Raw genomic sequence first — 25,255 nt, 5'->3', positions numbered from 1 at the left:
TGTGACTGTAGCTCACGGCAACCTTGATCTTTTGGTTTCATGCGATCCTCCTGCCTCAGCCTCCTGAGTAGCTGGGACCACAGGCAGGCCCCGCCATGTTTGGCTAATTTTTAAAGCATATTTTGTGGAGACAGGATCTCCTTATGCTGCCCAGGCTGGTCTCGAACTCTTGGGCTCAGGCGATCTTCCCGCCTCAGCCTCCCAAAGTGCTGAGATTGCAGGTGTGAGCCACTGTGCCCAGCCTTGATTTTTTTTTTTTTAAGTGGAAACTTAATATTTCTCCCGAAGATTCTCAGAGACTAACGATGAAAGATTTTCATTGCAAACTTACTACCCGTTATTAACAAGTAAAGCCTATCCTCCTGACACATGGTTGGTGTCAGTCTGGCATTAGGTCACCCTTCTTGTCCTGACTCTCCCAACAATGGAAGTGGAATTCAGGTGTGGACACTTGCTGTGTTGAAGGAAAGATGTGGAATAGCCAAATCACCGTATGACTCAGTCTCTACTACAAAAACCCTCTAAAAGGCTCAATCATGTTACAAAGACATTCGTCCACATGCATGTCAGGACCCTTGGAGCTATTCCACCCTGAAGACTAGAGCAGAGGAACTCAAGGTGAAGAATTCAGTGGACATTTCCCATTGAAGGATCATCAGCAATAAAAAGGAAGAGCCTCTGAAAAACTAACAGGAGTCATTTGAAAAGTATGATGCTATTTTAAAAAAATCTATCTGTAACATCATTTCTTGAACATATTGCAAGAAAAAAAGCTATGCTTTCAGTGTGAAGATAGATGGGAGGTGGTACGGGGGAAAAGAAACAGCGTTTCTTGACGATCTTTTGTGAGCGAGGCTGCATGCTACGTCTCTTCCGCATCTTCTCTCATCTACTCTCCCAAAGAACCCTGTGAGATGTATTATTTCCCCCATTTTACAGATCAGGAAACTCAGGGGAAACCTAGTTCTGGACTATTTTGTCTCATTTTCTGCATATAACTCTGGAAAAACAGCTTATTCCCAGCTAGTACAAAGTTTCTCTAATTCATATTCCCTGGCAATTTGAAATAGAAGCAAAGCTGCCCATTGAATGATTTTCTACTTCAAAAAACACACTGTTTTTTGTTAGAGTTTCAGTTGTATTAATTCCTAAGCATGCAAAGACAGTAAGTGGCCTAAAAGTACAGGTCAGGTGCATTCAGCCATGTCGTCAGACCTGCTAAGCACAGGTTCTGTGGCTCCTGCATTAGCACCAGTTGGTTAGCTAGGCTGAGCTGAGTCTGTGGACTGAAAGGTAAGAAGGCTCACCTGTCTGCAGGAAACACCCTGGGCTGAAGATTTTTCACTCACTTGGGTTGCTCCCAAAGTGGTCCAGATTAATGAGGTTTGCCTATACCTTGTCCCTCTGATATAAAACAAGGTTGCTGATATAATACCACAAAGTATGATGCAGGAAGGTAGACTTAGAAATTGTTTTGTCTAGGGGCTGGGTGCGATGGCTCATGCCTGTAACCTCAGCACCTTGGGAGGCTGAGGTGGACGGATCACTTGAGGTCCAGGGGTTCGAGACCAACCTGGCCAACATGGTGAAACCCTGTCTCTAACTAAAAATACAAAAAAAAAAAAAAAAAAATAGCTGGGCATAGTGGCAGGCACCTGTAATCCCACCTACTTGGGAAGCTGAGGCAGGAGAATTGTTTAAGCCCAGGAGGTGGAGGTTGTAGTGCGCTGAGATCGTGCCACCGCACTCCAGCCTGGGTGGCAGAGTGAGACTCAATCTCAAAAATAAAAAATAAATTGTTTTGTCTGGGGATGCCAAAAAGTGGCAGGAATGCTATCATTCTTCTTGCCTCCTCAGCAGACGTCAGTAATCCACTGCAGCATACTCTTTCCTGGATATGCCTCGACACCCTTCTCAGCATAGTGCCCCTGGCAGCCATGACCAATTGATCCCCTCATGCCATCCGTCTTCCCACCCAAGTTGGAAGTGAGGCTATGGCCACCTGGCAGATGTCAGGGGGGTTGATGGGCAAAGGAATCTAGAATAGTTTTAGATCCTCTAGTCTCAGGGGCTGTGTTTGTGTCATATACAATTTTGGCTTACATTACAATCCTGCTATCCACTAGGGTCTGGGTGAGATGGGGTGAGGGAGCCAAAGGCAGGCCACTAAGCAAGCTCATTCTGTAACTCCAGGTCTGCCACTCACGTAAGAAATGTAACCCTGACAAGTGTTTCAGGCGAATGCAATTTTCATCTGAAATATGCTCCAATTCCTGGGGTGGTGGGGAGTGCCTTTTGCAAAGTGAATCATCACTATGGGAATCTGGCGACACGCTGTTTGTCTTCCAGCCATGGAGACAGCCAGACCTCACTGGGGAAGGAACAGGGAACTGTGGGACTTGAGACCACACTACCCAAGCTGGGATCTTAAATGATTCTCCATCTGTATCAATGGAATCTTTCTTTTGTGCTGGTGTTTCTCAGTCTTCACGACTACTTCTCGGAGGGAAGAAGGATAGTAAGGGTGTCCCCATTCATTGGGAAAAAGGGGTGTTCTGAGAGGTCACACCACTCTCCAGGAGGCCCACAGCTAGGAATAAATAGCAGAGCCGCCTCTGCTTTCAACCAGGAGGGACCAGAGGGAGCCAGGAGGAAAAACAGTGCCACCCTGACAGCCTTCCACAGCATCTTCAGCTTAGAGGATGTACAAACCGGGAGGGATTGCTTCCTCGACCCTGCCCTACAGCTATGACAGGGCTTCTGACTCCCAGCCCAGTGCTCTGTCCTCCAACCTACACTGCTTTTTCCTGTCCCATTATTTGGCCTTAACCTGGGTTCACGGCTAGAATAAGAATAAAGACTAATATTTATTGAGATTTATTATGTCCCAGCATGAGAGCCTGACAGCTTCATGTGAATTAACTCATTAAATCCTCCCAACCACTCTATGAGGTAGGAACTGTCACTATCCCCATCTTCGGAGGAGACTGACGCATGAGGCCCCACAGCTAGTGGAAGGGCTGGGATGGGAACCTGGCATTCTGACTCCAGGGGCCATGCTCTGAACCACAGACATCGCCTCCTTGGGCTGCCTCCTCATCACTATATTTGACAGTCATTTACTGAGCACCTACTACATGCCAGGTTCTGTGAATGGAAGCACACAGCACCTGTCCTTAAAACTCAACTCCTGCTTAAAGACTTGCCAAGAACGTGCCAAGTCACAGTTCAGTCCTCTCCTCTCCCTCCTTTCCCCGGCCCCCCGACAGCAAACAGAGCTCAGCTGAATATACAGCCTGTGCACAACCACTGTCAAACTCGATTCTCATCCAGGCTGTCAGTTTCTTAAAGAAAAACACCATCTCTGGCCTCCCACAGAGCCCTGCCCTCAGGGGCCCTTGATAAATATTTACTGTTGCAGCTGACCCAGACCCCAGGGGAAGAAGACCCAGTTACAAAGCACAAAGGAACCCGCGTGCTCATTATTCAGACCCTCCCAAGCGCAATGGGTGTCCCTCCTGCGTAACTTCCCCATTTGTGTCTGGAGTGCAATTTTTCTCACGCTCAGTGGGCCAGGTTTTGGCCACTGGAGTATGTGGTACTGCCCCTGCCCAAGGGCCCATGGTTCCAGGTGAGGCCAAGCCACCTGCCTGGGCCACACCCACTTTTGCCTTCTCTGGGGCCCTGGGGAGTAGGGGGTGGGTGGGTCTTGCCACCTGTTCCCCCGTGCCTTTTCCTCTTGTCTATGTGGTCTGGATCTTGGGCCGAGTCCCTTGATGGTATGACTCGCCAGAAACTCTTCTGGTGGTTGGGCATGAGAGAGGCTCCCGCAACAGTCATGCTTTGAGAGTTGCCCCCGCACCACATACAGCAGGTGTTTGGGTTCATGCCTATGATATGTGCGTTGTCTGGCATTAGCTCAGGTACAGCCAGCCAATGGGCAACAACGGAGGAGAGACCCGAGGGTCATCTCATCTGGTGGCTTCCAAACAGTTTTATAGCAGAACCTGCACCTAAAACGGAGGCAGTACTGAGCATTTGCAGGCACGAGTTCAAAAGCTTCCCTCATTCAGACTTTCCTTACACCCTCTCCCTCCTCCCACTGCCTGTCCCTCACAGCATTCTCGATCACCAGGGAACAGGGTCTGTAAACATTGCACTCTCCCCTTTGACATGTCCCACCGACATTTCTCCAGCCTCTGCTTGAATTCTGCCAGCGACAGGGAACTCACTGTACTCCCCAGGTTTCCTATTGCACTCTCGCATAGCTCTTCTGTTAGGAATGTTTCCTTAGGTGGAGTCAACAGCTGCCCACTTCTGTCCTGCTCATGACAGTCCTTCAAATGTGCAAAGGTGGCTTTCCTGCCTCACTTTAGCACTGTCTCTTCAGGGCCATGGTTTCCCAGCTGGTGTAAGCCAGGTAGCTCCCTCTCTGTTCTAAGACTATTTCCCTAGCCCTGGCTAGAGGTTTGCTGGAAACACTTCTGAGCACATGCCCTCTGGATGGTGAGTTTGGGCTGCCGTCATCAGAGCAGAGGGAGGACAGCCCAGCTACCTGCAGGCTCCAGTGCTCCTGGGGAGGGATTGGCAGGAACCCAGCGGATTCCAAGGGACTCACACCTAGATTCTCGGCTCTGTGCTGTTTCCAGGTACATGTGCATGGAAATACAGTTTCAGAGCTGCCAGAGCTCAGCTGCCCCTGCCCCTCCCATCCCTCTCCTTCCCCTGGTTGAAATCCAGCCTAGGCCCCACGACTGCCAAACGCGACAGTACTCACCGGTCCCGTGGTGCTCACATCCTGGGAATCTTTTTACTCCAAGAGCAGTCGGTACGTCCAGACCTACAGGGGACAGAAACTCACTATCAAAAGCAGGGCAGAGCAATTGGGTGTCCATCTCTTTTCTAGCAGGATGGAGTCAATGGGGGACTGGGATGGAGGTGGGGAAGATGAATGAAAAGGAAATGGTGAGGACTGAGCCGCTCATTAAACCAACCTCAAAATCTCTGGGCTTTGTGGTGATTCTGAGAAAGAAAAAAAGAAAAAAAAGACCCTAGCCCTGGATGAGTCAGCAGCTTGTGGAGAAGCAGGCTTTCTAGAAGAGCGAAGTGAAAGGCAAAATCGGCGGGTGAAGGGGTGCAGGAGGCCTCTCTTTAACCTCACTCAGAGCCTCTTTGAGTCTTCCTGGCAGCGGCCCTTCATGGTTGCATTTTGGTGAGGGCGAAGGGGGAAAGCTCTGTGCTCAGGCCTCAAGTCGAAAAGATACTGCAGTCCTTAAAACAAAAGCCCCCAAAGCGTATTTATATCCTGGGAGACTCCTGCCAAGCGAACCCCGTGTGCTTTGAAAATTCCTCGGGAGAGCTGTAGCTGGAAGAAAAAGGCATGTGCCCGGTTCTGAGGATGTGTTCACAGCACGGCAAGTTGGGGCCTGAGCCCTAGAGGTTTAAGCACACAGGGCAGAGGCCACCTGCGGCACCCATGTGCACGGAGCAGCCACTGAGCCAGGGAGTTGCCACGGAGGGCACACCATTCTCACTCCCCACACCCAGCCCGTCTTGAAAGCCAAACTTGTTTTTTCTTGTTTCCCTGAGAATTCTGAGGTGGGCAGAGCTTTATCTTTCCATCCATTCCTGTTTTCAAAGGAGAACCTTTTGGCTGGGGGAAAGAAAACTTTCAGGCGGCAGATTCTGTTGACTGAGTACTTACCATGCGCCAGGTCCCTCACACACCTGATGTGGGGTATTGCTATTCAACCGTGCAATCGCACTGGCTGGGAGCTTGCTGCACACGCAGAGTCCCAGGCCCCACCAAGCCCTATGGTCTGAGAGCAGCCTGCATTTTAACAAGACCTTCAGGTGACTCCTGGGCAGGTTAAAGTCTGCAAAGTGCTGGTGTATCATTCTCTTAATCATGGAAGGAAGGAAGTTGCAGCCCATTCTCCACGTGGGGAAACCAGCTCCAAAAGTGACAACTTGGCCTCCATGACTGTGGACCTGGTGAGTGGTCAGGCTAATCCAAAGCCACGTTCATATGGTTCCAGAGCCTGTGTTCCTTTCCACTGCACTATTTAGGGGAAGGAGTAGTCAGACCTGGCTTTGTAAGACTGGCTAAGGGAGGGGTCCTAGCCACCGGTGTTGGGTGACTGGAGTCCTGGAGGTGAGTGGTGGCCTCGGGGTATCAGGCAGAGCACTCAGGGAAGGAGGCAGTGAATACTGGCCACAGGCTTCCCTCCTCCTCAGTTTTGTCAAAGGCCAGCAAAATTCCCCAGCTGAAAGTTCTGGGCCTCCTTCCTGCAGGGGAATTCAAGCTTCTGCAGTTAATCCCAGTGATTAATTTACTTTGATTCCAAGAAGTTGAGGGCTTTTGTCCACTGTCCTTTAGAACTAACCATCCGGCGGGAGGAGGCACCCCAGGAGACAAGCTAACCTGAGCATTCCAGGCACTGACCTGTGAGAAGAACAATACTCTCCAAAGTCCTTCATAGCTTAGAAAGAGCTTTTTATCCACCAGCGAATCAGCGCCTTACTTTTTAAGGGGCATGTCACTAGCCCTATTTCGCAGTTGGGAAAACAGAGAGGTTAACTGACTTTCCTGAGGTCACACAGTTATCAGACAGGCTGGGGTGACTATCCTCTGACTCTGAGTCCGGAGGTACAACCAGTGTGGTCTAGCTGCTGCTTATGAGGAGGGGGACATCACAGCATAGATGTATGATACTCTAAATTAGCGTCTCCCAACTCCATATGCTCTTGCTCCATGCTCTGCTTGTAAGGTGAATTACTAAATAGATTCACAGACCGAGAGGAAAACAGTCCACAACCCATGCAGGGTGCAGGACCAGTACTTTTTTCAATGTAAACTAGACAGCTGGCATTACTGACTTAATGAGTCATGTGTTATATTAGACATCATTCGTTCTATTGCACTTGCTTCCATGAGACAGTTCAGCTAAGTTAAGATACACAGTGGAATGATGTCCATAAAATGTGGAAGTAGTACTAGCTCTTAGGCAAATGTTCCCAGCACATTCATGTTTTGCATCACCAAGTAACAGCATCTGGATGCAAAGATCCCTGACACGGCTGAGTGTAGTAAGCCATAGATGACTCCATGCTATCCATGACACCCGCTCACTCCATGTTCTTCCTCTTGGCTCAGTGTGGCCATGTGCTGTCTTAGAAGAGTTTACTGCTCACTTCTCCCTTATATTTGTGCAAAGGCCATGTTAGACCACTCCTGTCTGATAGTTTTTTTTTTTTTTTTTGAGATGAAGTCTCGCTCTGTCTCCAGGCTGTAGTGCAGTGGCGCGATCTTGGCTTACTGCAACCTCCGCCTCCCAGGTTCAAGCAATTCTCCTGCCTCAGCCTCCCGAGTAGCTAGTACTACAAGCATGCACTGCCATGCCCGGCTAATTTTTGTATTTTTAGAGAGATGGGGTTTCACCATGTTGACCAGGATGGTCTCGATCTCCGACTTCATGATCCGCTTGCCTCAGCCTCCCAAAGTACTGGAATTACAGGCATGAGCCACCGTGTCCGGCCCTCTCTGATATATTTTAGGAAAGCCTGCAACTGCTCTTGTACCTGTAACTTCCGATGAAGATCTGTCCGCTCCTGCCTCCATAACTCGGTTGCCTCAAACCTTCTCTAGCCACTTGCCTTTAAGTTCCCCTTTTGGTTTGTAAAATATAGCCCTATGGTTACTCAGGTCCTAAAGTTACCAATGTATTTTTAATTCAAAATTTAGCACGTCATTTTACCTGTGCTATAATCATCACTAGGATTGTGATTTGTTTTAAAGTTGCATGAACTGAGTCGTGCGCTACACCCTTATTGTCTCCCAAATCTCTGTGATTTTTGAATTTTTCAGAATGCAAGGATTTACAGAAATGCATATATCATTTAGTAGCAGAAATGCTTGCATAATGCAAGTTACATTATAGGTACCGATATGGTTAGGCTTTCTGTCCCCACCCAAATCTCATCTTGAATTGTAATCTCCACAATCCCCATGTGTCAAGGGAGAGACCAGGAGGAGGTAATTGAATCATGGGGGTGGTTTTCCCCAAGCTGTTCTCATGATAGTGAGTGAGTTCTCACGAGATCTGATGGTTTTATAAAGAGCTCTTCCCGCTTCGCTCGGCGCTTCTCCTTCCTGCCGCCTTGTGAAGACGGTGCCTTGCTTCCCCTTCCACCATGATTGTAAACTTCCTGAGGCCTCCCCAGCTGAACTGTGAGCCAATTAAACCTTCTTCCTTTATAAATGACTCAGTCTTAGGCAGTTCTTTATAGCAGTGTGAAAATGGACTGATACAGGTACTAATGTCAACATAGAACTTAAATATATTATATATAGCTATTAAACATTGAACATGTTAATATTAAGTATTGAGTGTATTAAATATCTAACTAACAATAATTCATTGGGTACCCATATATATCTGATTCTGTGCTATGCACCAGATAGACATAAATAAAACCCAGTCCCTACTGTTAAGAAACTCATGGCATAAAAGGAGAAAGACAAAAAACAGACTGAGTGGGAGAAGGTACAATGTATAAGGAAGGGGTGTAAGACAGGGGCAGCTAACAGACTCCTCACCTATGTCAGGACAAAGATCATGCTCCCCACCCCACGGCTTCTGCAGCCCTGCGAGGCTGGCACTTGCTCATCTCTCCCCGCTTCCCTCCCCTCCCCCATCCCCCCACTGTGTTCCTGGCTCACTGGCAGCTTCTCCTTTCTTGAAGCCATCATGCTCCACAGCCACATAGCTAGCCATGCTAGTCCCTCTCTCAAATGATCTGCCTCACTCTTCCCCTAATTAATAAACGCCACCTTCCCCTGCAGGATTGAGGGAGGTGATACATATAAAGGGCTTAGAAGAGTGTGAGCAGGTGTTAGCTGTTCTTGTTATTGACAATACCTGTTATTATCCTTGACTAGGCAGAAACTGGAGTACACGGGGCAGAGTGACTTGGCTGGGGCTGCACAGTGAATTATTCTCAGAGCTGAGGACTCCCACTTAATCAGTTCTGTTTTCTCCCTTTATCCTTGAGCCCAGTGCTGCACCATCACCCCACTAGACCCCACTAGATCCTAAGCAGCATGGTGGGAGGAGCGCTAGTCTTGTAGGCCTGAGTCTGGTCCCGCTTCTCACACACGTGTTCTGTGTCCTTATGCTAATGAGTTCTCTTCCGGGACCTTGGTTTCCTTCTCAGCTGGGCAGGACTCTAACCAGAGCTGCCTCCTTGGGTTGTGGAGGGGAATCCAAGGCCACAGTGCATGCCAAGTGGAGCTTACGGTTCCTGCACTTGGAAGGCAGCGGCTCTCATTAGGAGTTAAACTGAATTGGGCCGGGCACGGTGGCTCACGCCTGTAATCCCAACACTTTGGGAGACTGAGGCGGGCAGATTACCTGAGGTCAGGAGTTTGAGACCAGCCTGGCCAACATGGTGAAACCCCATCTCTACTAAAAAATAAATAAATAAATAAAAATTAGCCAGGCGCAGTGGCAAGCGCCTGTAAGTCCCAGCTACTTGGGAGGCTGAGGCAGGAGAATGGCGTGAACCCGGGAAGCGGAGCTTGCAGTGAGCTGAGGTTGCACCACTGTACTTCAGCCCAGGCGATGGAGCGAGACTCTGTCTCAAAAAAAAAAAAAAAAAAAAAAAAAATTAGCCGGGCGTGGTGGCACACACCTGTAATCCCAGCTACTCAGGAGGCTGAGGCAGGAGAATTGCTTGAGCCTGGGAGACGAAGGTTGCAGTGAGCCAAGACTGTACCACTGCACTCCAGCCTAGCTGACGGAGTGAGATTCTGTCTCAAAAAAAAGAAAAGGAAAAAAAACCAAATGAATTAACCTGAATCATAGGGCTTTTTAGTGCCCTCCGAGCTCCACGTGCACACACATTTCCAGCCTTCCTGGCTCAGGACTCCTTTTGCCAGAAATTACTGGTCATATGGAGAAAATCACAATAAGGAAAAACAAGCCAGTGGCATTTTCCCCATGAGTCCCCACATATTCCCTTTTGGCCTAGTTTAAGCCTGTTGGACTGCCAGGCACCAGAAGGGGGAGAACCAGGGAAACGACTTTAACAGCCTGTGGAAGAGAAGTGCCCTCCCCGAGGGCCATTCCCTCTTACAAAGTTTATCCCATTCCACTTCTTATTCAGCAAACATTTAGCAGATGAGTAAGAAGCTCCAGGTCTAGTAAAAAGGCCATGATGTCCTAAGGTGATAGCATCAAACTGAGGGAAAGGCATGAATACAGCCAGGGAGCATACGGGAGGGAGAAGCCAGCCCTGGCTGGAGCCAGCCCAGACCAGAAATAAGAGCAAGGTCAAGCTCAAAAAAGGTGGAAAGCTATAAGCGACTTCTGTGGAGCCTGAGCTTGGCCCTCACTCCACAAGCCGGAAGTGCAGTCTTCAGTGACCTGTCTTTGTTCCAGGCAATATTTCACTTTGGTCCCTAACAATAGCGTTTCATTCAGAAGGGCAGAAAATGCTGGTCATATGGAATAAAATGCATATGTCATTTGCTCATCTGCAAAATTGCTCACATAACAGCTACCACTTCCGGAGCACATGCTCTGTGCCAGGAGGCTCTGGGCTGGGTCTTAAGCCTTATCTCCCCTTTTTCACAGCAACTGTGAAGTGCAGGCATTCACATACCCATTCCACAGATGGTAAACCTGAACCTGCGAGATTAAAAATATTGCCCCGAGTCATAAGAGTAGAAAGTTCAACATGGAGGTTTGAACTCAGGCCTGACTAAATCATCATTCCATTTCTTCCCCACAATGCCTCTTCAACATTGGCTATGTAACTGGAGTTGCGGAAAACTGGGCCATCTCTTTCTCCAGCCACAACCTAACTTCAACTGAGATTCCCCAAGAGTACAGAAGAGCCTGTGTTCCCAACTACCCCGGGGTGTGTAAACGCAGCTTGACATCTTGGACGTTTATGAGAAGACTGAATTCAACTCTAGAATTGACCCGTATTTGTTTCAAAATATTTCTCCCTCAAAGTTGTCAAGTACAATTTGACAACTGACACTCTAGGAAGATGTATGTGTCCAGCACTGGGAAGGGCAGCATCTTTTTTTTTTTTTTTTTTTTTTTTTTTCTGTTTGTGACAGTGTCACTTGCCAAGGGCAGCGTCTATTTTGCTCACTGATGTCTCTTCATTCTTTCAACAACTCTTTATGGGGCTTTGACTAGGGGCCAGGCTATGGGGAGATTAGGTGAACCCTGGCCTTAGAGTCAGGCTAGAGATAAAGACTTCAATGACATTATTGTGCTAACTGAAGCACTGTGCAATGTGGCAGGATTGCATAGAGAGGCACAGGAGGACACAGCAGATTGCAGCGAGACCTGGAGGACAGGCAGCGCACACCAGGCAGGGAGAGGAAGAAAAGCTGAACGAGCAGCGAAGGGCACGTGTGGGCTGTGGTGGGAGGGACATAGTGGACCCCAGAGACTGGCAGCTACCAGAGTGGCTGGAGCCGAGAAGGCCAGAGAAAGAGCAGAGCCAGATCTTGCCAGGGTTTGGAGTCCTTTCAAGAAGTTCTGTCTTTACCTGCGAGTGATGGGAAGTCGCTGAAGAGTTGGATTCTGTGTCTGTGATTCCCGGAACATGGTGGCCCTCAAAAGTATTTATAAGATGAAAGGATGTGTCCTTTTCAACTCTGGTCCCCTTTCAGATCCCCAGCAATCTGAGAAGCCCCACCAGGTACCCCGCGATCTTTAGAAGGGCAACCATAGGGCGATCTGATTCATTTAGGGAAAAATTCTCCCAGGTACCTGGCCTGCGCCTCCTTCTGCCAGGCCTCAGGGAACTCTGGCTCCAACACGGCTGCTGGCAGGTGTGAGGGGGATGAATACACCTTTGATTACGGCTCCTGTTTCTGAGAGAAAGACACAGCTCCCTTAAGATTGGGAGTCTATGAAAGCGAGCCCTCACAAAAGAGATATGAGTGAACTGGAAAACAGAAGCCCTCTGGGTGGGTGGGGGTTTCCTTCTTTAAAATCAACAGTAAGGAGAAGATCAACCTGGGGGAACCAGGTTCTTCATAATCCCTAAAAGGCAGGAAGCAAAGGCAAGTGTCAGAAAGTGGCTGAGGACACTGGTCTCCCAGAAAGCCGTGCCTGGTTAGGATCTGCAGACATCGTCTTTGACAATGGGTGTGTCTGCTCCCTGCTTGGTATGGAAACTCCACTCTGAGGAAGAATAATTTGAAACCACTTTCTTTAGCATTGGGAGACAGTATATTCTCGGTTAGAGACTGACAGACTCAGTTTAGAATGCAATTTCTACCACGTAAGAGCTTTGTGTCCAGAAACAAAATATTTGATCTTCTCTGAGCCTCAGTTTTGTCATCCATAAAATGGAATATGATGGAGACTAGATAATATTATGAAAGTGAGGTGCTGTGGTTTGAACCCAAGCCTGTCTGAATCAAATTATTTCATTTTCCCCCCATACAGCCTCTTGAACTTGGGATATGCTCCCCACTCATGGATCTCTGGTACATCTAGGTGCTTCAGAGACGCCGGTTTGGCTTCCCTGCTTTTACACATCTCTTACTTACTGGCCATATTTAGCAAAAATCTGAGTATTCAAGAGGTATGAGATTAAACTCCTGTAATTTGGATTTTCCTGTGTACAACACGGTAGCTGAGAATACAGAAGGGGAAGGCAGCTGGCTGTGTTTTCTCCCAGTTTTATCTTGTTTCAAACCATATTACTTGCCTTCTGGGTCTAAATAAAATTTCCAGAGGTTTCCACTTCATACTCATAAATGATTCTCGCTAAACTTCTTTTTTTAAAGAAAAAAATGTGTGTGTGTGTGTGTGAGCACATAAATGTACTGACTCATAGCTGGAAAAACTCTCTTTCCCTAACACATTCCAAATTTGTCAAGTCACATGAATTGAGTAAGAGCATTTAATCTGGCCACGAGCCCCAAACTGGCGGGCAGTTAAGACAGAGATTTGGGAATCTATCTCTCCCTTCCCTGCTCTAGGGGCACGCTCTGACCCGGCCAGTGCCTATGTGAGGCAGTTGCAGAAAATGCAAGGATGGGAAGGGCTTGGCAGCTAGCTAAAGCCAAACTTGAACTGCAAGGTGGTATACTATATTTTCAAAAACTCACACACAAACTTGTATGTAGAATTGCCAAAATGTTACAGCTTCACATATGGAGTCGACTTTATGCTGGCCACTCTATTAAGCACGTCATTTACGTGCATGACCCATTTAATCTACAGAGCCACCCAGTTAGCCAGGCACTATGATTATCCCTATTTTACAAGTGAGAAAACAGAGGCACTAAAGTGTTAAATAACTTGACTAAGGCCCCACGGTGCACAGAGGCCAGAGCTAAGATTCAACCCAGTCTGACCCTGGAATGTACGGATGCTTATATACCTGACCATTTATTCTGAATGAAGATAACATTTATTCCCCAAACATGTATCCAGCACTTAGAATACTGTATGAGGTGTTGAAGTGGAGGCTAGTGGTAGGCATCAGAAAATGGAGGCAATTTGGTTACTGCTTTGAATGAGCTTGAAATCATGTAGAGGAGCTATGACGTACACACAAGTACTTAAAAGTAAGTGAAAACGCCCACAGGGGGACCATACAGTGCAATGGATGGGAGGGCTTATTAAGATGATGTCTCTTGTGGGGTACCCTGGAAGGGCAGCCTGGTTGGAGGTGCCATGGGAGCTGGATTGAAAGATGCATAGGATTCAAACAGGAGGTAGCTAGAGGATGTCTTGCCTGCTTAATGACAGTGAGTTCACTCAGGTAGCCAGTGCCTCGGGAGTTGCCATCTTGGTTCTGATTCAAGACCAACTCTTGGCATTGCTGATCTTAATGTTCCACAGGTGAGGAGCACAGGCAGGGCGGAAGGAAGGAAAGAGGCATCAAGGGACTGGAAGGTGGGCGAGAAGAGGCAGGACATTGGAGCAAGGTGGAGGGTTGCAGATATGGCCAGAGTGGGAGCTCCAGTCCCACCTCCAACTGGGTTGGCTCTGAGCAAGTCCCCTGCTCCTGGGCCTCAGTTTCTCCTATCTACAAGGCGGGAAATAAAGGAAGTGCCTGAATCCTTCCACTGGGTGCAACCTTGGAGCGCTCCCAGTTTGTACCATCATGTTGTAGATGATGGAAACAAGGGCCAGAAAAGCTGCATTCGTACAAGTGCTTGGCTTTGAATCCAAGTGTGTGGAGTGAGGACTCAGGGTTCCACATCACAGTGCAGACCCTTTTCCCACTCCTCAAGAGGTATGTGGCCCTGCATCAGAAGTCCAGGAGACACCAGGCATGCCGTGAGAGGACGGGAGACCAAGGGCCACCCAGCATGCCTCAGCTAGTCCAGTGGTCACTCCCCCCCCTCAGAGGCCCGGGAGGCTCGGCCTGACCATGTAGAGAAGTACACCATTCACTGAGGTGCTCCCAGGAGCCTCAGGCTGGTGGCCTGTGGTTCAAATACATGCCACAAAGATGTTTTGTTGTGCTGGAGTGATGTGTTTAAAAAAAAAAAAAAAAAAAGAGTCATCAGATGCCCTTAGGTGGGGCAGACGTTCCCTGCTCCTCACTGTTCAATATCCCAAGGAGTATGGGCTGTGTTAGGTGCCTGTGACTCTGTTGGAAAGTGGTGCAGGTGCCCTGGGAGGGGTGACAGTGGGGTGGGGAAAAGGGCATGAGGAGATGGTGGGTGGGAGGAGGTTGCATGGAGAAGGCGGTGTTTGGCCTGGTCCATGAAAGATGGGTAGAAATCACCAGCCGGAGAGGGGTGGGAGAGTATGAATTCCAAGGAGGGGAGCGGAGGGGTGAGGTCCAGAGGGAGGGCGCGGTTGAGAGGAGCAGCCTGGCTGAGTGTGGCTGAAATGAGGGAAGGTGGAGCCAGCTCAAGGGGTAGGGCATTGGCTGCAGGGGTGCACGCACACCACACTGAGGAATTTGGACATTGTCTTGCATGACTGGGAGTTCCAGAAGGCTTTAGCCAGGGAGGGGATGCTCTGTGCTAACACATTTGGATGCTGGATTCACACTTCCTAGCTATGTGATGTCTGCACGTGTTGGCTGGGGCTATGTGGCTTCAAGCACCTCACCTCATCTGTACGATGGACATCATAGCACTGTGTATCTCAAAGGGGAGTTGTGGGATCAGAAGGAAATACAATGTGAAAAGCCCCCAGAAAAATTCCTGGCACATAGAAGGCTCCCAATCATGGATAGTATCATGATGATGAGTCTTTATAACTCACCTAGTGATGACACCAGTGTGGGAGGTAGCTGCGAGTGATCAAAGGCTGTATTTGTTAAAATCAGTAAAGTACAAAAAAACCACAGGAAGCACTTGTAGGAGGCAGGAAGAGGTAAATGTGACCGGAAGATCAGTTTTCTCAACCTCTGTCTCCATTTCCTTGTCTATAAAATGGACACGTCCTTGGCTCTGCACACAGGATTTCTGTGTGAATTAAGTGAGAGATATGAGGCTGTTTCAAAGTTAAAAACACCAGGTGACCATAAGGGTTTCATTTTCCTTTGCCCACACAGAGTGAATGAGGGGACACATGCACCTGGGGCTCTTATTTTTTACAAACCACTGAGGCAAGAAAAGTAGCAAACGACAGCATGGTAAGATACAAGCAAGAACCAGACAGAAAGGAAGCATAGCTTAGCCCTTCTTTGTAATATTTTCAGCTCTGCCCCATCTCATCCCATTCTCTTACTCTCCTTTTGCATTCACGCCCATGACTCAAAACTCCTACCAGATTCTCAGTCTCAAAAGCATGGATTTTTTCAAGCTGGAAACTATGACAAAGTACATTCCCTGAAATTTACAGATACAGAAGCTGAGAGTCACAATAGGGAACCAGTGTGGTTAGGAACTGTCCCCAGGAAAGGCTGCCTGAGTTCACATCCTGGGTCTGCTGGTGATTAGCTGCGTAACTTTGGCTAAGTGATTGAGTATCTCTGTGCCTCGGTGACTACTATTACATGGTGTTAATAAGAATACTTACTTCCAAGAGTGGTTTAGGGAATTAAATGAGTTAATAAGTGTAAAGCACTTTGAATGTACCTAGCACCTTCTAGGATTCAGAAATAAGAGTCACTATTATTTAAAGCCGCAAGGTATTTTAGTGATAGAGCTGGGAATAAATGAATCTTGACTCAGATGAAGGCTCTCTGCACACCCTCCATACTGAAATATTTTATTCTAATCAGTATGCCATGTTTATTAAAGGCAGAAAAGTAAACTGATCTGTTTTTGGCATAACAGACACATTCAAGCAGCCTGTTTGCCCCATTTCTAGAGCATTCCGGGCCATCAAAGCCTGACAGACACTGAACGACGCTTTGCAGACACCTTTCTTACCACCTCAAGTTGTATCATCCAGGAGGCAGCAAAAATAGTTCTCAAAATTTAAAAAATTAAACAGGAAGGAGAACCAAATCAATTCGGAGGGATCTGCTCAGACGCGCAAGCACGGCCGCTGTCCTTCTGGTACTTTCACGCAATGCGTTTCCATTTCCAAATGTCTTTCACTTACAGTCTTTCATTTCTGCCTCATGACAGATGGTGATTCAGAGAGTGGGTTCTGGAGTAAGACGAGTTGGTTCAGATCCTGCTGCTAACACTGACTTAGTTGGGTAGCCAGGGAACATTTATTTACTCTTCCTGAGCCCCCAAGCCCGGGGCGAATAAGGATATTACAGTACCGACCTCATATGTCTGCTGGGAGATACGAGGTCATGCATACAAAGCCAGTTCCCGGCCCATAATAATGCCCTCATCCAGGAAATGCTGATGATGTGGTTCACGTGTGCCAGGTACTGAGGATCCTGGAGGAATCAAAACACAGTCCTTCACCTCATGGAGCTTGGGTGTAGCGGGGAAAGCAGACAATCTGACCTTGCGCTAAGTGCTTTGAAGAAAAACCAGAATAAAGGGATGGAGGTTGATGGGGTGCTGTTTGAGCTATGATTGTGAGGGAAGGGCCTCCTGAAGGGGGTGTCTTTTAAGCAGGACCACAACTTCATAATCACCACAGTCATCATCACCATCATCGTAGCCAACTTTCATTGAGAGACTGCCCAAACTTAACACGTCTAAAATTAACTCTTGACTCTTTCCCAGTTTTCCACAGCTCAGTAAATAATACCTCTGTTAACCCCAATGAACAGGCCAACATCCTACAAATTATCCACCTTTCTTCTTTTTCTCTCACACTTCATTCCACCCATAAATCTTGGCCATTCTGTCTGCAAAATAGATGTCCAACCGAATCACAGTCTTCCAGGACCCCCGTGTCGCACCCCCACAGGCATCCTTCACGGTTTGGTGGGTGTGAATGGCACGCTGGGAGTTCCATGCAAAACATGTGAGCAGCTAGCGCAGAGAGGGAGAAGACCACAATGACAGCCGGGAAAAGAGTGTTCTAGGCTGAGAACACAGCCAGTGCAAATGCCAAGACCGATGGCCTGTGTCCCAGAGTGAGCCCCAGGTCCGGGCGCTACAGCAGAGTGACAGAGGGGCAAGTGAGGATGTGGGGCCTTGGGGGCTACTGGGATGACTTGGCTTTTGCTCTGAGTGAGACTGGGGAATGAGTAGAGGCTTGGGGCAGAGGAGAAACAAAATCTGATCCATGTTTTTAAAAATTAGCTCCAAGGAGAGTAGACAGTCATGGGTATGTGCAGGAGATGAGGCGGTGTTGGGGGGCAAGAGATGAAGGTGAGAAGACAGCCAACAGCTACTGCAATGATTCATGTGGGAGGCGGTGGTGGCCTTTTTTTTTTTTTTTTTTTGAGACAGAGTCTCACTTTGTTGCCCAGGCTGGAGTGTAGTGGCACAATCTCGGTTCACTGCAACCTCCGCCTCCTGGGCTCAAGCGATTCTTCTGCCTCAGCCTCCTGGGTAGCTGGGATTACAGGTGTGCATCGCCATGCCTGGCTAATTTTTTTGTATTTTTAGTAGAGACGGGTTTCACTATGTTGACCAGGCTGGTCTCGAACTCCTGACCTCAGGTGATCTGCCCGTCTTGGCCTCCTAAAGTGCTGAGATTACAGGTGTGAGCCACTGTGCCCAGCCGGTAGTGGTGTCTTGAATGGGGGACAGTGGTAGAAGTGGTGAGAAGCAGCATCACTGAAGTAGCTGCTCACGTGTGTCCTATATAAATCCAGGGGCGTCACTTACAACCATCAAAACATGCAGGGCGCCTGGGGGGTGCAACACGGGCGTCTTGCGAGGCTGTGGTTGGGTTGGAGATCTGTTTTGGAGACAGAACAGCCAAGATTTACGGATGGAATGAAGTGTGAGAGAAAAAGAAGAAACGTGGATAATTTGCAGGATGTTGGCCTGTTCATTGGGGTTAATAGAGGTACTATTTACTGAGCTGTTGAAGACTGGGAAAGAGTCAAGAGTTAATTTTAGACGTGTTAAGTTCGGAAAGTCTCTCAGTGCAAGTTGGTTATGATGATGGTGATGATGGTGGTGGTAATTATGAAATTGTGGCTCAGTACAGATTACGAAAAGAACAAACACTTGCTGTGTGCGGGACATGAGACACCTTAGCTCATGTAAACTCCACAACACGGTAGGCACCGATATCATCCTCATTTGACAGATGAGTGTAATGGCTTGATTGTGGTTCCTCTAATGACATGTCCATGTCCTAGTCCTCAGAACCTGTGAACGTGAACTTACGTGAAAAGAATCTTTGTAGATGTAATTAAGTTAAGGATCTCAAGATAAGATCATCTTGGATTATCCTGATAGGCCCTAAATCCAATGGCAAGTGTCCACCTGAGACATCCAGAGGAGAAACTCACAGACAGAACAGGAGAAGGTGACATGAAGACAGAGGCAGAGATGGGAGAAATGCAGCTACAAGGAATGCCAGCAGCATCCGAGGCCGGAAGAGGCAAAAAAAAGATGTTCCCTAGAGCCTTCAGAGGGAATAGGGTTTTGCATGCACTTGATTCCAAACTTTCAGCCTCCAGAACTGTGAGAGAATATATTTCTATTGCTTTAACCCACCCAGTTTGTACTAATTTGTTCCAGCAACGCCAGGAAACCAATACAATGAGGAAAACCAGGCACAGAGAGGTAAGCAACTTGCCCAAAGTCACACAGCAAGTGAGTAGCAGAGCTGGGAATGTCTAGCTCCAGAGCCACTCACCCAGCAGGTAGGCAGCATCAACTTCACGTCTCCAACGGGCAAACAGAGACTCAGAGCCACAAGGTACAGAGCTGATGAATGACAGCGCCAGGCTCTCTTGGGCCTCCAAGAGGGAGGCCAGAGGCCCACCCCACTATCAATTCTCACTGTTCCACCTTGAAAAACCCAAAAAGGTCCCTGCCTGGCCATCCCATGCTTCTTGGTAGCCACCAAGTGGATTCAGGGCTTTGCTGAGAATTCTGTCCAACCCGGTGGTTTTAGTTCACAGGCAAACGGCCGTGAAGAGACCCTGGTGGATAGCAGCCTCGGTAAATAGGTTTCAGTGGCGCCTCAGCACTCATCACAATCACTCAGGAACTGCGTAGAGTTTGGATTTTGAAACAGCCTCTTCTTTCCATGATATCCATGCTGAAAATCTCTTGGCTCCAGCCCTACCCTGGCCATGAGGACCGAGATCGGAGGAGTGCCAGGGGCAGGGTGCACTGGCGGCCTCAGAACCGCTGCCAGCCGACTAGAAATTGCTCTCTGAAGAAACAGCAATTGTGCATTCCCTCTCCCACCAATGCCCAGGAAAATATTTCACTGGATGAAAAGCAAATATTGGGAATCCAGGCAAAACATCCTCCCTGACCCCCTGCCTGGTCAAATCTTCATTATTTGAACAGAGATGGACAGTGGGACCTGCAAACAAGGCCTGTGAATGGCACCCAAACGTCTTCCCACACAAAACCGACTTCTCAGAACCCTTAATGAGGGGCAGTCAGTTAATTTGGGGGGTGGTGGGGGGCTGGGAATAGGGGATGGGGGAACTGTTCCGTTTATAAAGAATAAAATAATTAAATTCAGGTCAGTGGAGGGAGCCACTGGGCTGAAACAAATTTGCAGGCTATGGGGGAGAGGAAGCAGCAAAGGAATGAGCGTTGTAGCTGACTCCGGCCGCCTTCTTGGCCTTCTTCAGTGACAACTGAAAAGAGGTATCGCGGTCTGGGGGCTGCCTCCGAAAAAGAGATCGTCTCTGGTTTGGAGGCCCTTCTCTCTTACAGGCGCGCACACACAGAGACGCAACAACACACACACAGTCTCTCAAACCCACACTTTGGCTATGAGGTGATGAGGTTTCACCGCGATAGTCACTCACTCATTCATTCCTCAAAATATATTTTGAGGGCAAAACGTAAACATGCTCTCTCAACTGAGCCGGCCGAAGAAGAGCCATTGTTTGAAAGAGCTCCCTGCGGCGGACCTTCTACCTTTATTTACCTCAGTGATGTGGCTCTTGTCTAAGACGAGTTTGGAAGGCCCTGTTTGCAGCCGTCTTCAGAGTGGTACTATGAGGCAAAGAGTAAGGCTCGGTTCATTACCGTCTAAGGGTCTCCTATGCTGAGGACCCGTCTCCTCTCAACTGTATTTCTGAAGGGAGGTCACACTCCCGGTTCCTCAGGCGGACGGCAGCCACCTTCAGAGGGCAGAGCCTGGCCAACACCAGAGAGGAGAGCGTGGCGCCGGGTGGTGGCGGTGAGGTACGCTCAGGAGTTCCAGGAACTTGGGGTGCCCTGGGCCCTGGCGCCAGCTTTGGAATAAAGGGCACGTTCCCCAAGGGGACAGTCATCATGAGCACATCCGCCATGGGTGAAGGTGGGTTCTGGTGACCACCTTTGTTGTTTTTTAGAAGCCAGCTGTACAGTGTGTCCGGGCACCTGGTCTGGGCTTGGCACTGGGCCTGGCACATAGGGATGGAGAGTGACAAGGTACAAGGCAAGGCCTCTGTTGCCAAGACCCACCCTTGAGGCAGGCAGCATCCCATGGACCTTGACTCAATGACATCGCGTGCCTGTCGTCAGGGCCCGGGGTGCTCCCGATTGGAGAAACCTGTTGGAGAAGGTCACTGGGTTGAGGACTGGAAGGTGACAGGTAGAGGGAAGGCCACCTGGGGCAGGAGGCAGGGCGGGGAGGGCAGGGTAGAGCGCTTCTGGACAGTGGGCTCAACCCCCCTCCGTGGGGAGGCAGACTTGACAGGAGACGTGCAGAGATTTCTGGCTGGGGGAGAGGTGGGGAAGCTCACACAGAGGACAGAAGAATTTCACAAGGACCCAGCCCTGGCAGGAGGCTTCCTGTGCAAATGCATGTCCCTTTGGAACATAGATTCCCTCTGAGGGTGGCATCTGGGAACACAACTTGAAACTGATTCCACTACTGAGTGCGGGGACATCACAGCCTCATCGAGCCACAGTTTCTCTATCTGGAGGCTAATAGCAATAACAACAACGTCATCTAACATTCATGTTACAGGCCCTATTCTGAGTACCTTATCTAGCTCAACTCTTTTAATGTAATAATGCTATTATTGTAGTTTACATGCTCGTGGCTGCTACGTTCCTTAGCCTCTCAAATAGAGCTAAACACACCATTTATCTTACCTCAGATTTTCATGAGGCTAAAATCATGGAATGTACATAAGAGAGGTCTTTTAATGGAATGACACTCTACAAATGCCTATTGTTGGTGTTGATCTTGTAATTCTATAGGTTGGTGCAAAAGTAATTGCAGTTTTGCCATTACTTTCAGTGGCAAAAGCTGCAGTTACTTTTGCACTAACCCAGGCTTCATCCTTTCAGAAGCCATCATACAACAAAGGTTATTTAAGGCCTGAGTAACAACATTAAAAAAAAAAAGAATCACTTTCAAACATGAGCAGAGGAAAGATCCCATGGAGACTGGCAAAAGAAAAAGTTACCCAAAGTCTGAAACATTAGAAGGTAGGACATCAGGGGTTTTTGTTTGTTTCTTGTATCAGGCCCAACATTCTGAGAAGGGTCATTACTCGCTCCCTGGTTCCCTGGCGGCAGAAGGAATACAGGGCTTCTCAGAGCCAGCGGCAGCATTCTAGCTCACACAGTTCACAAAAAGCATTTATTCAATGCCCAGGAGCAAGAGAGTCAGACCTACTCTCTACCAGAGAAGGATGCATGTTTGGGGAACTCGACTCTTTGCAAACGTGTGGGCCTAGGTCGCTGTAACCTGACAAGTTTGCAAGGATCCCCTAACTCTCCTTCCCACAACCTTTAACAGGTTCGTCCTGACGATGACATCCTAAATCAACCACCCAGCAAACCACTGAGAAACTGTGCCTTCTCCTCTCTCTGCCAACATCTACAACCAATCCTCAGTAAGGCTATCTTTGGACCCTCTACCTATCTCTGAATCCATCCACTTTATCTCCATGGGCACTACCCTCATCTCTTCCTGGAACTTCCACAGCAACCTCCCAGGTGGCTTCCCTGGCTCCACTTCTGCCTTCTCCACTCTGGCCAGTGATCTTCTAAAAGTGCAGATCAGGTCGCAGCACTCTCCTGCTTAAACCTTTGAAGGCTTTCCACTGAACCCCAAACAAAATCCAAATTGCTCTACCAAGTCCTCCAGGCCCTACGTGTTGTGGCTCTTTCCTGTCTTTTCTGACTCAGCATCTATCACTCTCCGGATGCTGGTCCTGCCACCTGGCTGAGACTTGATTTCCTCACCTGTGAAATGGGCAGAGTAATGTCTACCTTCCAGGCTGGCTGTGGGGCCACCAGGAGTGGGTATATAGAAAGCACTTTGTAGACTGCAAAGACCTTTAACTTCTACCCCACTTATAATTGGGCTTTTGTGTTCACACTGTTGTTTTCATGCTTTCTAGTTCCATTTTATCTGTACATTTTATTGTTTGTAATTTTATGTTTTTCAGATATAAGGATATTTACATACACAAGGTATTATTGGAGACCACGTGACAGCATCTCAGTATTTCAGAGATAACAGCCCAGCTAGGGTGTGCTTAAAACCTGGACAATATTAGTTCTTTCCTGGGTAGAAAACCAAAATTTTAATTATGCAGTCAAGATTGCTAGAAGCCTAGTGAGATCTCATTAAAATTATAAACGAGTTAATTTTCTTATGAAAATGACAATAATGTGATCTTCAATATCGTCTCCAACATTTTCAACAGCGGCAGATAACATTTATTAACCTTACTCTGTGCCGGCCCTTGTATTAAGCACTTTTTATGCTTTACCTTTGTTAATCCTCACGACAACATTAGGAAGTATTATTATTGTCCAGATGAGGAAGCTGAAGTTCAGAGACATTAAGTAACTTGCCCAAGGGCACAGCGCTGGTAAGAAATAAAATTCCAATTCTCTTTGTCTGTCTGTGTTTGTAGCCCATGTTCTTTGGTTCTGCCCTATGTGTGTTTGGGTGCAGGGGGACCAGGAATGTGTTTATTTGTGGAAAATAATAGGGGGTAGTAGGCCACTGTAAGGCCACCAAGCTCCACACACGAAAGGTAGTTTGGGCAGTAGATTCTCTTTAGTGTTTTCCTTTACTACTTCATGTCTTACGTTCTAACTTGCAAAGTTGAATGATGCCCAGTGGGTTTCCTTGTAGTCAGTGCAAAAGAGTGTGATTCTCTCCTGTAAAGAGCAGTCATTGCCTTTCTGCTATTTAAACTAAAAAATGTGCATGTGAGACAGATACACACACACACACACACACAGAGAGAGAGAGAGAGAGAGAGAGAGAGAGAGAGAGAGAGACTCAGCGAGAAACAGTAGTCATCAAGTGCTCTGTTTTAGAGGCTGATGAGGGTGCTCTGCCTAGAAAGATTCCCAGAAGTCTTCCCTCCACCCTGACCTTCTTCTACCTCCCTCCTCACTTGACTCACCTGCGACGTCAGGCAAGTTACCTCCTCTCTCTGGACCCCAGTTCTCTCATTAGTAAATCAAAACCTCTAGATTCCCAGAGTTCTTTCCAGATCCCAGACTGGAGGGATACTTTTATATCCATGATCTCTTTTGCCTTCACAATCTCTCTTGGGAGAAGAGCAGGTCAGATTGGCAATGCGAAGCTCAGTGAAGGTGGCATGGTTAATAAGTGGACCCTGGACTAGTGTCGTCAAGTTTCAACACCAATTGCAGTATCAGCTGATTCTTCCAAGCTGCCAGCTGCCTTCGAGGGTGTGGATGGAGACTGTCTAGGACCTACGTGTGTCTACCCTTTCAAAACTGAAAGAATGAGCACTCTGAAGCCTCTGAGCATCTCCAAGCTCTGCATGGAGGCCTGTGGCCACCCCAAGAGATCAATCCCTGCAGCGCAGTTCACTTTTTCCTTCCCTCCTCCCTGCTTCCTTATCTTTGCATAGGGAAGAACACAGGCAGATGTGGTAGGAGATGCCCCAGGAAAGGCACAGATGGCTTGAAGGACTTCCTGATGTCCCTGCGGATGTAAAATTAACTGCAGAAAATCAGAAGCATGGTGTGTGTGTGTGTGTGTGTGTGTGTGTGTGTGTGAGAGTGTGTGAAGGCTGAGAACAAAAAGCTAAGCGTAGAAAAAGTTCTCAGAGCCACCTGTATTTCCTCTCTAATTACTCTGTGTTTTATACTTCTTTACAAATCTATGAGCTTCCTATTATACGCCAGACAAATCTTTACAAATAGGGAGAAAGAAGCTCCCCCACTAAGACTCACCAGCTGGAAGTGTTTCAGTCATGACATAAGCTCCTTCGTGTCTAGCTGGTGAACATTCCCTGCGATCCGGTGCCAACAGTTCTTTCCCAAGGTCCTTACAGCCAAACAGAACATCAGCCAGCCCAGAACCCAGGCAGAAACCCACTAAGGTGGGGTCTCTCCAGATCCAGCAGCAGTTCACCATTTCCACCCAAAGGGCTCAGAATGCTGTAGATGCAACAATCCCTGTTTACATGAGGGGTCTCTTAAAAGTGAGCACTCAGCAGTGCTGTCTCACAGTGGGGGCCAAAGGCCACTACCAGTAGGATACAATTTGTGGGGAACTAATGAAAGGCTCTTCTAACCAAAAAGTCCTGGGTAATGACCCCTGTCTGAACCTGGTTTGAAATTCCCATAATAGAGCCGCTCATGGCTCGGATGACAAAGAGAGGCCTAGTGAGCTAAAGAAAATAGCCCACGTTTTGCTCTAGAAAGTCCTGATCACATTTGTGATAAATATACTCTTAGATGATTACTTAATCTCATTGACCCTTGATTTTTGAATCTCGAAGCTCTGTAAAATAATGA

At 48.0% G+C, this 25,255-nt stretch overlaps 1 protein-coding gene across 3 annotated transcripts in view; it reads right to left on the bottom strand.

The window, feature by feature from the left end:
* ZHX2 (zinc fingers and homeoboxes 2) overlaps positions 1-25,255 on the bottom strand; it is a 191,607-nt gene that overhangs the window by 103,118 nt on the left and 63,234 nt on the right. For all 3 annotated transcript variants that reach the window (XM_008001457.3, XM_038000184.2, XM_008001455.3), the window contains one exon: positions 4,778-4,840. The gene's annotated coding sequence lies outside the window, so the exon portion shown is untranslated. The remainder of the gene's footprint in view (positions 1-4,777; positions 4,841-25,255) is intronic.

This window comes from Chlorocebus sabaeus, chromosome 8, assembly GCF_047675955.1.
Source record: "Chlorocebus sabaeus isolate Y175 chromosome 8, mChlSab1.0.hap1, whole genome shotgun sequence".
Taxonomy (NCBI): Eukaryota; Metazoa; Chordata; class Mammalia; order Primates; family Cercopithecidae; genus Chlorocebus; species Chlorocebus sabaeus.
The sequence above is the reverse complement of the archived record's forward strand: the minus strand, read 5'-3'. Positions and strand labels throughout refer to the sequence as shown.